Source organism: Nerophis lumbriciformis, linkage group LG19 (assembly GCF_033978685.3).
Source record: "Nerophis lumbriciformis linkage group LG19, RoL_Nlum_v2.1, whole genome shotgun sequence".
NCBI classification, from domain to species: Eukaryota; Metazoa; Chordata; class Actinopteri; order Syngnathiformes; family Syngnathidae; genus Nerophis; species Nerophis lumbriciformis.
The window spans coordinates 3096625-3108858 of record NC_084566.2 but is presented as its reverse complement, the minus strand read 5'-3'; the positions used below and the strand labels follow the sequence as shown (position 1 = coordinate 3108858).

General features: G+C 43.2%; 1 protein-coding gene across 15 annotated transcripts in view; it reads left to right on the top strand.

The window, feature by feature from the left end:
- The window catches only part of mbnl1 (muscleblind-like splicing regulator 1), a 179124-nt gene that overhangs the window by 24220 nt on the left and 142670 nt on the right, over positions 1–12234 (top strand). For 2 of the 15 annotated variants that reach the window (XM_061979690.2, XM_061979683.2), the window contains exon 1: positions 3144–3956. The exons of 3 other annotated variants lie outside the window; for them this stretch is intronic. The gene's annotated coding sequence lies outside the window, so the exon portion shown is untranslated. Of the gene's footprint in view, positions 1–3141; positions 3957–4647; positions 4765–12234 lie in introns of those variants that run through there. 10 more of the 15 variants (XM_061979691.2, XM_061979694.2, XM_061979692.2 and 7 more) reach the window with 10 other exon arrangements.

Genomic DNA, 12234 nt, shown 5'->3' with positions numbered 1-12234 from the left:
TGTCCAAAACGGTCTATGATCTTGTCTAACAAAGCTAGTATGTTCCTGCAACCAATGCTTAGCATGCAAGCCCGGTCAATGACACATGGACATACAGGCTAACAGGGGAAATATATACCCGTTAGCCTGTATGTCGATTTGTATTCGAACTGACAGGGTAAAAATATATTTTGGAGAAATAAAACCCATGATGTGGGTAGTGTCAGTGCCTATTCCGTTCTCAATATGCTGACACGCTGAGGAAATGGGTTCCAACATTAGCACGGCTGTCATCATGACAATGTGAAACATATGGAGACAGCCAACGAACATGATTAAAATAATTTCTCATTGGGGTTTTCATATTGTGGACTACATGTACCAAGTTATGTCAGTCTGAAACATTTGTAACAGTAGCCTATAGGCATACCTTGGTAAAATGTCTCCTCTTCAGTTTTGGGTGTACATTATAGGCTGCCAAGCATGCTCTACTTATTTTCACCAGTATAACCATTGCTAGCCTTGGTTGTAGTTGGTTTTAGTCTTTGTTTTCTGATAGTACTGACAATAACCATATGATTGCCATTTGTTGTGATATTGTACGCAGGCATGACGTACTTCTTCCTGAAAATGGCCTAATTCTGTGTAAAACACTTGTCAATTTAGCTGTTACGGTCCCAGCACCTCAACCCCTAGTAAGAGGCAGTGGAAGTTTGAAGCTCCTTGGAGTAGCCCAGTCCATCCAGCTGGATTCGGCTGCGTATCTGGCAACCTCAGTCAGGGAGAGGGGTAGGGGACTCCAGAATTTGGACCGTGATTGCAGTACCATTTCTGGCCAGATTTTTACATAATTATTTTCATCCCACTTTTGACAACAAGTTTGACCCCTCGTCTAGCAGCCAGATAACATACTCAATTGTAGTTACGGGCAATTTCAGTACTTACAGAAGCAGGCTCATGTCTCAAGAAAGTGCTTTATTCCAAGCCTCCATGCGTGTCAAGTAGCTCCACGATTAGTTGGAAAGGGCTCGCCTGTCCCGCGGGACATGGTTAACATTCCCAGCAGGCACAAGAAATTGATACAACGTTGATTATAATAATAATACCTGGGATTTATATAGCGCTTTTCTAAGTACCCAAAGTCGCTTTCCATGTAGAACCCATCATTCATTCACACCTGGTGGTGGTAAGCTACTTTCATAGCCACAGCTGCCCTGGGGTAGACTGACGGAAGCGTGGCTGCAATTTGCGCCAACGGCCCCTCCGACCACCACCTATCATTCATCATTCAATTCACCGGTGTGAGTGGCACCGGGGGCAAAGGGTAAAGTGTCCCGCCCAAGGACACAACGGCAGCGATTTTTTTTTTTTGGATGGTAAGATGCGGGGAGCGGAACCTGCAACCCTCAGGTTTCTGACACGGTTTCTCTACCCACTACGCCATGCCGACATATATGTCTTTTTAAAACTGACTTTGAAACAACGTTGCAAACTAGTTGTGTTTGTAAATTGGGACAACGTTGACGTCTAACGTTGGATCCACGTTGTTGGTTGGGAAATGACCAAAATTCAATGGTCAAATAAACGTCACAACGTAACATTGAATAAACGTCATCAAAAAGCATGTTGTTTCAAAGTTGTATTTGTGTTGTTGAGTATCCTTTGGAAAATGACCAAAATTCAATGGTCAAATCAACATCAGAACGTTATGTTTGAGTTGCTCAACGTCAGGCCCAAATTCAACAAGTTGTTGTGCCTGCTGGGTTCTACTTTTGACACAGTTTGACATGGAACTTTTGAGAATGGTCCTTTGACCTGTGCACACCACGGATGGCCTGACCGTAAACCACCTCAATTCTGACTCCAGATTTTACACTGTGCCCAGTTGCCAATTCAATTCCTCCAAATGCCCCCACGTAGCTTAGTCGCAAATCACCTTTTCCGAGGTTCCCGAGAAATGGCCTCACGCTTAGCCATTCAGCCTCTCACAATATTGAACAGTTTAGGATTCATTCAGATGCCCAGGCCACAATTTCTAACAGCTTAAGATATTACCGCTACCTTAAATCCAATTATCTGAGGGTCTTGAAGGTATGTACACTTTTACATGAGGTTCAATCAACCTTTTGTTGTTGCTGAACTAAAACTAAACTGCTATGGTTTGCGTTTCTTTTCACAGTGTTTCTCTCAAGTGATAGAAGGCCAATGTTTATTTGAATGTTCAAGAGCTTGAGTGTAGACCAGCTTGATTTAATTCAGACTGGGTGTAAGAGTTTGATGCCAAAGCAGAGCAGTTACAAAGAGATTGCCTCTACCGAGGAGTTCATGTTCTTATTATCTACCATCCTAGTCAAGTCCGTTGTGTCCTTGGGCAAGACACTTCACCCTTGCTCCTGATGGGTGCTGGTTAGCGCCTTGCATGGCAGCTCCCGCCATCAGTGTGTGAATGTGTGTGTGAATGGGTGAATGTGGAAATACTGTCAAAGCGCTTTGAGTACCTTTAAGGTAGAAAAGCGCTATACAAGTATAACCCATTTATCATTTATTTATTTATTGGTGTGGGTGTATCATTTACGTATAAGCAACTTCTTGAAATTTAATTCAATCATTTTCATAAGATATTTTGTAAATATTACAATTCATATTTGAAATAAATGAAATGTGTGTCGTGTTTGACACACATTTAAGACGTTTGGACACTATTTGCAATGAAATCTGGTTGAGTGAGGTTGTAATTTGCATAGATATTGATAACATAACTTCCTTCCACATGCACCGAGCTTCCTAAAATTTTTAAATTTGGTCGTGCATTGGGTAGGACGCGAGGGCATAACTGTCGTGGCACCAGTATCGCCCCTTTTTGGTGGAAAATTATATCTCCAGGGTGTACCCTGCCCTTCGTCCGAGTGCCCCCCAGGACCCTGTAAGGCACAAACGGTCGAAAAATGAATGGATGGATGGGTTTGGTGCATTGGAAAGCATGTGACCGCATGACTGCTGTGGCACCATTGTCGCCCCCTTGTGGTGTAAGATCATAACAGTCATATCTCGCTTCCACGTTCTTCGAGCTTCCTGAATTTTTGGATGGAGGGTCGGGGCACTGGGAAGGACGTGACCGCGTGCGTCATTTGTCCCTGCGACCTTGCCTGAACCCCGTGAATGCTGCTCTCGTACTCATTGTTTCTCTTGGTGATACGTTAAACCTCGGAATGCTTTTTATTATGTTCAAGTTTTCCATATCCTTTCCTCCCTGTGCATCTCATATTTCATTCAATGTGCTTCCATGCTGCCTACTTCTGTCACCGCCCTTATCTTTGAACTGTTTTCTCAAGTCTTCCTCCCTCCTCCCCATTGACTTCCTCCGCCTGGCTGGCGAGGTGAGGGCATCTGACATAACCCTTCCTGGTGTTGTTCTGAAGAGGGGTGTGTGACCAGCCTGCAGCAAGGAATGGGAGGACGGTGACGGGACTGTGGGGTCTGCTTGCCTAATCTCCGTCCCCTTCCACAGCTGCCTCCACCCCCACAAACACACGCCGCTCTCCCCGGACGACCCGGAGGCAGGGGCAAGAACGTCATTGCAGCTCTCTCCTCGGGCGCAGCGAGCGCGTCAAGAGGCAGGGGTGGGGAGACACTGGCGTACACGGCCAACGCTGCAACGTGCACACACACACACACACACACACACATACATACACACTCCTCCCTCCCTCGCTCGCCCTCCCTCTCTCACTGTGTGTTGGGCTCGGCACAGCTCCTCTACTCATTCGCTGCTGATTCACCCGCTTGCCTCTCCTCTGCCACTCGCTCTGCCGTGCTGTGCTCCGCCTGCCTGCCTGAGAATGGTCCAGCCGGTGCCTGGGGGTCTGCCGTCGCAGCCTGTCTGAACACACACACACACACACACACACACCCAACAAACACAAGAGTCAGCGGACACGAGGAAGCACACGCACACTCGCCGGAGAGCAATGTGAGAGGTAAGAGCTCGCTCGGTAATCCCTCGCCTCGGCGCTTTCTCGACCTTTCCTCCCGTTGGGTGCTGCAGTCTCGACTTTCCAAAGTGGGCATTTGTGCATTGGAGCCGAGGCGACAACACGGGGAGTGTTGTCTGTAGGGCCGGTGCTGCGAATCAAGGGTTAATTTGTTCCAGCTTGTTTTATAGCCATTGGCAGTGACAGAGTAAGAAACACTCTTGCCTGGAAGCAGACAGTAGCCATTTCCTGATGCTCGTTTACAAGAAGGTGTGTATTCATGGAAAGGCCGTTGTTGATCCAGGAAGCAGTGGGGAGAATCGATACATCGCCCACTCAGCTTTCATTCCCAATGTCTGACTCAACGCTGTTTGGAGTTGTCCTGCAGAGGCTGGCTCATGGCGAAGCGGAATGGTTACATTCTCCATTCCCTTGTGCCTCTTCCCTCTGGTGCTGCGTCAGCCGAAAGGAGGGAAGCATGGTTTGGGTGTGTGTGTGTGTTCAAACTACCGCCCTGCTGCATGTAAATTATATGCGACATGTGAAGCTGCTGCTACCTTATATGGTAGGCACAGTATTTCAGTACAGTAGAATCTTGCCAAAACATTCCGCGTCGCGGGAGGAGAGTGTGTGTCTGTGTGTGTGTGTGTGGGGGGGGGGGGGACTTGGTCTGTGTGTGTGTGTGAGAGACTCAGTGAGTGTTTGCATGTGTCTGGTGGAAGGGGGAGTTACCGATAGAGGGACAAAGTTGAGAAAAAGATACGGGCGAAAAGGAAATCAAGCTGTATTTTTCGGAGTTCGAACTGAATAGAAAGTAAGTAGTGTTGTTTTTTGTGTGTGTGTGTGTGTGTGTGTGTGTGTGTGTGTGTATCATATGATTGTAAACAGGCCTGGCAGGGACAATTTGTTAATTGCCCTAACTGAAAAACAAGCCAAATGATATCAGGATGTGAGTCTGTTAGTCATGACCAGATCAGCAGATCTTTAGGAGCTTTTTAGACTCTTTCTCCCCCCCACCCCCCTCCTATTTCTCCTGGCTTCCTCTGGGTGGTGTGTGTCCGTGGTTGGGGCAATGATGTGGAATGTTGTTGTGACTTGGTGGGAGTCAGTAGGTAGCTCAGACAGCAGCTCTCATGCGCACACAAACATAAGTGTGTGTGTGTGTGTGTGTGTGTGTGTGTGTGCAGCACACACGCAGCAAGTAGACAGGACTTCAAAAACGTATGTACAGCCCTCCGATATAGTGCACAGGCGGGATTATATGCTTGACGGCATCGGCGCTGACAGGTTAAGCCTTTATTACACGAGGGCTTCTCTCCGTGCTCCTACTGTGTTGTGGCCACTTTTCAACAATATGTCTCAGGACCCACGCTCTAATGAAATACCACGCTGAGCTAAAACGAATTGCTTGTGACACGTCATTAGCCCAGTATTTGACTCCTTCACTTCTCTCTGGTATTTATGTATTTGCACTTTTTTTTGTGTCCCAAGCCCAGCTGTTTTTTAAAGAACAGTGTGTTGTAAGTAGGGTTGTCTCGATACCAATATTTTAGTACCGGTACCAAAATGTATTTCGATACTTTAATACTTTTCTAAATAAAGGGGAACCACAAAAAATGGCATTATTGGCTTTATTTGAACCAAAAAATCTTAGGGTACATTAAACATATGCTTATTATTGCAATTTAGTCCTTAAATAAAATAGTGAACATACTAGACAACTTGTCTTTTAGTAGTAAGTAAACAAACAAAGGCTCCTAATTAGTCTGCTGACGTATGCAGTACCATATTGTGTCATTTATCATTCTATTATTTTGTCAACATTATAAAGGACAAGCTGTAGTAATTGATTATTAATCTACTTGTTCATTTACTGTTAATATCTGCTTATTTTCTGTTTCAACATGTTCTATCTACACTTCTGTTAAAATATAATAATCACTTATTCTTCTGTTGTTTGATACTTTACATTTTGGATGATACCACAAATTTAGGTATTGATCCGATACTAAGTAGTAAAGGATCATGCACTGTTCATATTCAAAGTCCTAATGTGTCCAGGGACAAATTTACTGACTTTATAAATATAATATGAACACTTGACGGCGTGGCGCAGTGGAAGAGTGGCCGTGCGCAACCCGAGGGTCCCTGGTTCAATCCCCACCTAGTACCAACCTCGTCATGTCCGTTGTGTCCTGAGCAAGACACTTCACCCTTGCTCCTGATGGCTGCTGGTTAGCGCCTTGCATGGCAGCTCCCTCCATCAGTGTGTGAATGTGTGTGTGAATGGGTAAATGTGGAAGTAGTGTCAAAGCGCTTTGAGTATCTTGAAGGTAGAAAAGCGCTATACAAGTACAACCCATTCATCATTTATTTATTTAAATAAAAAAAGATTTTGTGTCGATAAAAACTATCGATGTTATCATAGTAGTATCGACTAGATACACTATTGTACTTGGTATCATTACAGATGTCAGGTGTAGATCCATCCATGGTATTTGTTTACATTGTGACGCCAGTGAGCTATTGTATCCGCCTACGGTGTGTAGTGAAGCATGTTTAGCCATTCCTCGTCCTGCAGTGATAATAGTAATTGTAAGAAACTCACTTTATTTGATTAGTGATTTAGAAGTAGCTAAAACACTGCCGACTGCGGATGGATGTTAGCTGCTAGCTGGCTAGCCATGTTTTAAAGCACCTCTTCTTGAGACCGTTTCAGTGTTATAACTTCACCTTTATCTTTGGTTTTTAGACCAAAATGCGTCCGTTCTCCCTTTTCTGTCTCCACACTGTGTCTGCTTGTAAGTACTCCATGTGTGTGCGCTGCCGAACATGCTACTCTGCTCATAAAACCAGCAATGTCATGACGTGACGACGCGCCGTCATGCCTGTAAAAAAAAAAAAAGAAAAAAAGGCAAACCGGTACTTTTCAAACAGAGTATAGTACCGTTTTTGATGTATTAGTACTGCCATACTATACTAGTACCGGTATATACCGTACAACCTTAGTTGTAAGTAGCTTTACTTGGTTAGTATTTTGTGTTCCCGCCCTTTTCTTTTGTGCTTCAAATGAAGGAAAGACTATGGCATTTAATAACAGACATTTATTAACTCACTTCACCCCGGCAGCCTTTTGTTTTGCTCTCCACCAGGCCAGCAGGTATGGCTGCGTCTGCTGTATTAGAAGGTCAAGCGAGCTCTCGTCACACCCCACAAGCTTGGCTGTGCTCCCTGAAAAATGATTAACCCAATGAAAGTCATGTAGATAATGACGGAACCGTAGAGAATGCAAACATATCCCTGTGGAAGTCTTGTTTGAATACAAAATGAAACCAAAGTGAATGATTAATTTTGTATTTTCTGACATTATTATCCAGGTTATAGGTCATATACTTGTATGAAAAATAGTTGTGAAATAATTTATCATGGCATTTTAGCATTTATCATTCCTGATGACTTTTTTTCATCATTTTGCCTCGAAGCAATCACACTTTATTCAGTGTATGCAGGAATTTTAATTCAATGTTTTTCCTGTTGCAAGAGAGGTCATTTGTTTTGACAGTTTCCGCAGTCTCTCTCATCAATCTGAATGAAAAAAGTCTGTTCGCTCAGTCGCCCTGATGCAGGGGTCAAACTCCTTTTCATTGAGGGCTCAGAGGGCCATTTTGAATAGTATATGAATATACACGTATAAGGTTTTGCGTCTTGATATTGTTACACAATTGCCTACACATCTGATAATTTTTTTTTTCTAAACAAACGCTGTAAAAAAAAAAAAGTGTAGATTTTGCGGTAAAAAAACTGCCAGATCAGTTGCCAGAATAAAAATTTACGATGGAAATTAAAAACGGTACCACTGCATCTTACAGTAAAAATTTGAGTAGTTATTTTAACAGTGTATTTACTATTAAAACTAACTTTTTTTAAAACTGTAAAATCTATTATGTGTTCTACAATTTGATGGATAACTCTTTTAAATCATGAGTCCAGCCGTTAATTTGTTTTTATTTCAATAAATTTTTTTTTAATGTATTATAATATACAGTATAGGGATGTGCCGATCGATTTTTGTGAAAAAGTATGTGATTGCGATCTTTTGGCTGAAAGTGTATTTATACAAACCCCGTTTCCATATGAGTTGAGAAATTGTGTTAGATGTAAATATAAACGGAATACAATGATTTGCAAATCATTTTCAACCCATATTCAGTTGAATATGCTACAAAGACAACATATTTGATGTTCAAACTGATAAAAAAATTTTTTTTTTTGCAAATAATCATTAACTTTAGAAATTGATGCCAGCAACACGTGACAAAGAAGTTGGGAAAGGTGGCAATAAATACTGATAAAGTTGAGGAATGCTCATCAAACACTTATTTGGAACATCCCACAGGTTAACAGGCAAATTGGGAACAGGTGGGTGCCATGATTGGGTATAAAAGTAGATTCCATGAAATGCTCAGTCATTGACAAACAAGGATGGGGCGAGGGTCACCACTTTGTCAACAAATACGTGAGCAAATTGTTGAACAGTTTAAGAAAAACCTTTCTCAACCAGCTATTGCAAGGAATTTAGGGATTTCACCATCTACGGTCCGTAATATCATCAAAGGGTTCAGAGAAACTGGAGAAATCACTGCACGTAAGCAGCTAAGCCCGTGACCTTCAATCCCTCAGGCTGTACTGCATCAACGAGCGACATCAGTGAGTAAAGGATATCACCACATGGGCTCAGGAACACTTCAGAAACCCACTGTCAGTAACTACAGTTGGTCGCTACATCTGTAAGTGCAAGTTAAAACTCTTCTATGCAAGGCGAAAACCGTTTATCAACAACACCCAGAAACGCCGTCGCCTTCGCTGGGCCTGAGCTCATCTAAGATGGACTGATACAAAGTGGAAAAGTGTTCTGTGGTCTGACGAGTCCACATTTCAAATTATTTTTGGAAACTGTGGCCGTCGTGTCCTCCGGACCAAAGAGGAAAAGAACCATCCGGATTGTTATAGGCGCAAAGTTGAAAAGCCAGCATCTGTGATGGTATGGGGGTGTATTAGTGCCCAAGGCATGGGTAACTTACACATCTGTGAAGGCGCCATTAATGCTGAAAGGTACATACAGGTTTTGGAGCAACATATGTTGCCATCCAAGCAACATTACCATGGACGCCCCTGCTTATTTCAGCAAGACAATGCCAAACCACGTGTTACATCAACGTGGCTTCATAGTAAGAGTGCGGGTACTAGACTGGCCTGCCTGTAGTCCAGACCTGTCTCCCATTGAAAATGTGTGGCACATTATGAAGCCTAAAATACCACAATGGAGACCCGCGCGCTGTTGAACAACTTAAGCTGTACATCAAGCAAGAATGGGAAAGAATTCCACCTGAGAAGCTTAAAAAATGTGTCTCCTCAGCCATGAAATTCTAAGTTAATTATTTGCAAAAAAAAAAAAAAGTTTGTGAGTTTGAACATCAAATATGTTGTCTTTGTAGTGCATTCAATTGAATATGGGTTGAAAAGGATTTGCAAATCATTGTATTCCGTTTATATTTACATCTAACACAATTTCCCAACTCATATGGAAACAGGGTTTGTATTTAATACCACTGATTATTACAGTACTGTATGTGTGGAGCCGCTCCTCTAAGCTCACAGTAATCACTTCCATTACAGCAAATAAACTGCATTTGTATCATGAGTATCATTATCACGTAGCATTATCACTGGTCGCTGAACATGCTACACACAGATAAAGAGAAAAAATGAAGTAGTTTAACCGTTGTGTTGATATTGTTAAACTGTCAATAGCACTCACCATATATCAACTGAAAAATTTCCGATGGGTGTTGTTATTGATCGATGTCACTCATGGAGGATCGATATCGGAATTGGCAGCATAAAACCCTCATCGGAACATCCCTAATAATACAACATTTGTTACATTATTGGCGAAGGTTTAAATATTACATTTCATGCATGTATCTTTTTCTGTCAAACTGGACAGAATGAATACATTTAGTAAGATGACATAAAGTACTTTATTGACGCATATTACTTCCAGGCCTCGACGGGCCATATAAAATGATGTGGCCTTGAGTTTAACACCTGTGATACCTTACATACAATAAAGCTGTTAGTAATTTCACAACAATATATATAAAAAAGTACCATATATGTTTCATATTATCGGAATGCAAATACTTTAGTGATACCTTTTGAAATGACCAGGCTTAAATGTACAGCTGCACTCGAATATTATCCATTGATATTTTATATATAAATAAATAATAAATAAATGGGTTGTACTTGTATAGCGCTTTTCTACCTTCAAGGTACTCAAAGCGCTTTGACACTACTTCCACATTTACCCATTCACACACACATTCACACACTGATGGAGGGAGCTGCCATGCAAGGCGCTAACCAGCACCCATCAGGAGCAAGGGTGAAGTGTCTTGCTCAGGACACAACGGACATGACGAGGTTGGTACTAGGTGGGGATTGAACCAGGGACCCTCGGGTTGCGCACGGCCACTCTCCCACTGCGCCACGCCGTCCGTATATATTTATATATATATATATATATATATATATATATATATATATATATATATATATATATATATATATATATATATATATATATATATATATATATATATATATATATATATATATATTAGAGATGCGCGGATATGCAATTATTTCATCCGCAACCGCATCAGAAAGTCGTCAACCATCCGCCATCCACCCGATGTAACATTTGATCAGAACCGCACCCGCCCGCACCCGCCCGTTGTTATATATCTAATATAGACGATGCAAGGCATTAGTGAGGTTATAAAGCTTTTGCCTGTTAAAGAAAGGAGACTGATCCAATGCAGCACAGACATTCGCGTGCCACGCTGTCACGACCCAGACGCACACCAGTGCGCAATCATATGGGAGCCGCGCTGAGCGCACCTCCAAGCGCGTCTCGCTGCCGGCGACGGTTGGGTATGGGCCCGACGCTCCAGCGCCATCCATTTTCAGGGCTAGTTGATTCGGCAGGTGGGTTGTTACACACTCCTTAGCGGGTTCCGACTTCCATGGCCACCGTCCTGCTGTCTATATCAACCAGGGTGAGCCCCACCCCTTTCGTGAGCGCACTGCGCGCGGAGTGACCCCTGTTACGCGCCCCCGGCAACAGGGGTGGCGGGCAGGTAAGCTGCGCGGGCGGAGCGTGCGGAGTGACCCCTGTTACGAGCCCCCGGCCACGGGGGTGGCGGGCAGGTAAGCTGCTTACCTGCTGCGCGTGACGCCGGCCGCGGCGAAGGCGGACGAGGCGGGGTGTCGGTGCGGTGGGCGCGGTGGTGACCCTGGACGTGCGTCGGGCCCTTCTCGCGGATCGCCTCAGCTACGGCTCTCGGTGGGGCCCTCTCGGGGGAAGGGGCCTCGGTCCCGGACCCCGGCGAGGCGTCCCTTCTCCGCTCCGTAAAAGTGTCCATCTCTTTTTTTTTTTTTCTTCTGTTGTGGCATATGCAGCAGGTGCCTGCTCGTTTTTCGTATGTGGGTAACAACATTTAACTATGTATATATATTTCCGAATTGGTTTAACTGCCACCCGCCTGAATCTATTTAAAATCTAATTTTTTTTTATTTCAATCGCCCGACCCGACCCGACCCGACCCGCGGATAAAATCTATTTTTTTTAAATTTCATCCACCCGATCCGCGGACTCCGCGGTTGTGCCCGCAAACCGCGCATCTCTAATATATATATATATATATATATATATAAAATACAATGCATCCGGAAAGTATTCACTTATCCCCCATTTTTTTATGTTACAGCTTTATTCCAAAATGGAATACATTCATGTTTGTCCTCAAAATTCTACAGACAATGCCCCATAATGACAATGTGAAAAGTTGTTTTTTTAATAATGTTTTGAATTAAAATGTACAAAAAAAAAATCATATGTATACAAATAAGTATTCACAGACTTTGCGCAATACTTTGTTGATGTACCTTTGGCAGAAATTACAGCCTCAAGTCTTCTTTTAAATGACGCCACAAGCTGGTCAGCATGCACAGAGACATCCTGGATGAAAACCAACACCTCCCATCCAACCTGATGGATCATGAGAGGTGCTGCAAAGAGGAATGGGCAAAACTGCCCAAAGATAGGTGTGCCAAGCTTGTGGCATCATATTCAAAAAGACTTGAGGCTGTAATTGCTGTCAAAGGTGTATCAACAAAGTATTGAGAAAAGGCTGTAAATACTTCTGTACATGTGATT